This window comes from Eptatretus burgeri, unplaced genomic scaffold (genome assembly GCF_056783735.1).
Source record: "Eptatretus burgeri isolate ZD-2024b unplaced genomic scaffold, Ebu_testis_v1 Ebu_testis_scaffold_648, whole genome shotgun sequence".
NCBI lineage: Eukaryota > Metazoa > Chordata > Myxini > Myxiniformes > Myxinidae > Eptatretus > Eptatretus burgeri.
Genome location: NW_028222597.1, coordinates 30,486 through 33,000, shown reverse-complemented (window position 1 = coordinate 33,000; position 2,515 = coordinate 30,486). Strand labels below are relative to the sequence as shown.

The 2,515-nt window shown below is 38.5% G+C and overlaps 1 long non-coding RNA gene across 1 annotated transcript; it reads left to right on the top strand.

The window, feature by feature from the left end:
* The first annotated feature begins 813 nt into the window (after positions 1-813).
* LOC147007114 (uncharacterized) lies at positions 814-2,159 on the top strand. Its single transcript, XR_015054392.1, has 3 exons — positions 814-1,505; positions 1,603-1,779; positions 1,877-2,159. It is a non-coding gene; the product is annotated as an uncharacterized LOC147007114 (long non-coding RNA).
* The last annotated feature ends 356 nt before the right edge of the window (positions 2,160-2,515 follow it).

The window sequence follows — 2,515 nt, the reverse complement described above, 5'->3', positions numbered from 1 at the left end:
GTCGCAGAAAATGAATGTTGTTAGCTGGAAGCCACCATCTTTGATGTCGTGTTCTGGCGGCGGCGGGCCAATCAGCGAGCCGGATTCCAGTCACGTGACCGCATTCGGTAGCAACAAAGAGCTTTCGTGTTTACGGTATTTCCCAGTAGATATTTCCTCGATGCGTTTGGGCCAGAAATACATCATTTATGTTCAGAATATCGCATTCAGGGTTGGGAGGATGATAAATCACACTATTTACGATCGAAATCGGTAGAGATGGAGAAATCGGATATTTTTGCCATCATCAGACGTCAAACTCCTGCTGTGATTTTCTCACAATGGAGCCGCTCAACTTCCGACTCATTTGGTCATGCCGTGTCACATATATGTGTGTGTGTGTATATATATATATATATATATATATATATATATATATATATATATATATATATATATATATATATATATATATATATATATGTAGGGTAAGAATACTGATTCTGGCTCACTTTTCCCCATGTAAATGAATGGGGGATTTTCAGCGATTTATATTTTTTTTCCCTAAAAATAAATCCCCTTTTTATCCCAAGGTATATTTATTTGTCTCCCCTTTTAACTTGGAGGTTGAACCTCATTGAATTGAACACCTGAGGGTTGAACAGCTCACTCATTGAACTTATAAAGATTTGTTCATTCTCAAATTCCTTCAATAGTTTAATTTTCTTTGCACAATAATCCCCATCTAAAATATTGACAAACAAAACATTTGAATCTTTATATTTTTTAAGATACCCCATTTGTGCCATTACGAAATGATAAACTTCTCTTAATGCTCTCATCTGACCACCTCCTGAGCCACAGGTTATTTTTTGTTAAGCCCCGCCCACTTTTCTTTAAGCCCCGCCCACTTTTGTTAAGCCCCCGCCCACTTTCCACAAGGTATTCAATAAGCCCCGCCCACTTTTCTTTAAGCCCCGCCCACTTTTCCTAAGCCCCGCCCACTTTTGGTAAGCTCCGCCCACTTTTCTTTAAGCCCCGCCCACTTTTCCTAAGCCCTGCCCACTTTTGCTAAGCTCCGCCCACTTTTCATAAGGTATTTTTTCTAAGCCACGCCCACTTTTCCTAAGCCCCCGCCCACTTTTGCTAAGCTCCGCCCACTTTTCATAAGGTATTTTCCTAAGCCACGCCCACTTTTCCTAAGCTCCGCCTACTTTTGCTAAGCCCCGCCCACTCTTACATCATTTCCAGTTCATCTCTGACTCACAAAGAAATCACTAGAAAATTACAGGATGTTATGGTTTTGAAAAATTTCCCAATGAAGGCTTGCCTAGGCTTGCCCAGGGAATTTCCAAAGGAAACCACACCCACCAGTCTTTCTCTATAAAAGCTTCAAACCCAGGCTCCATTTTAAACATTTGTTCTTGCTGGCAATGGTGTTCTGTGTGCTTGTCTCAAACTCTCTGTCTTCTATGGAACTAAACCTTCAAGTTGATGAACTGGATTCAAACCTCTTATCTATTGAGGTAAGATTTTTTATTTTCCTATTTTCAAACTTTGATTGAAGCATACTCATTTAATAATTAAATAACTTAATTAATACATTATTATTTTCTCTCACAGGAAATTGTGTCTGAAATACGAAATGAAAATACTGCTTTTGCTACAACTTTGGGGGAAATTGTTGGCTTGGTTGAAGACCTTGAGTGGGATGACTTTGGTGTTTCTTGGAACTCTCTGTCTTCTATGAAACTAAACCTTCAAGTTGATGAACTGGATTCAAACCTCTTATCTATTGAGGTAAGATTTTTTATTTTCCTATTTTCAAACTTTGATTGAAGCATACTCATTTAATAATTAAATAACTTAATTAATACATTATTATTTTCTCTCACAGGAAATTGTGTCTGAAATACGAAATGAAAATACTGCTTTTGCTACAACTTGGGGCGAAATTGTTGGCTTGGTTGAAGACCTTATGAGCGACCAAGACCCACAGAACGAGTTCGTCCTTGATGACCCAACCAAAGAGTTATACCTTGGAGACCAGCAAAATCCTGAAAAAGAGTTTTACAGCAATAGTACTCATTGTGAGTTATCAAGACAATACCCACTGAACAAGTTATACCTTGATGAGCCAGAATACAAGTTTTACCTTGGAGACTCACAAATTTTGAAAAAATCAGTAAATGAGTTCTGCCTTGATGGTTTAAATAACTACCTTGGAGACTCAGGAAAAGGGTTTTGCCAAGATGGTTCTAAATATGGGGCCTACCTTGGAGACTCACAAATTTTGAAAAAATCAGTAAATGAGTTCTGCCTTGATGGTTTAAATAACTACCTTGGAGACTCAGGAAAAGGGTTCTGCCAAGATGGTTCTAAATATGGGGCCTACCTTGGAGACTCACAAATTTTGAAAAAATCAGTAAATGAGTTCTGCCTTGATGGTTTAAATAACTACCTTGGAGACTCAGGAAAAGGGTTCTGCCAAGATGGTTCTAAATATGGGGCCTACCTTGGAGACTCACAAATTTTG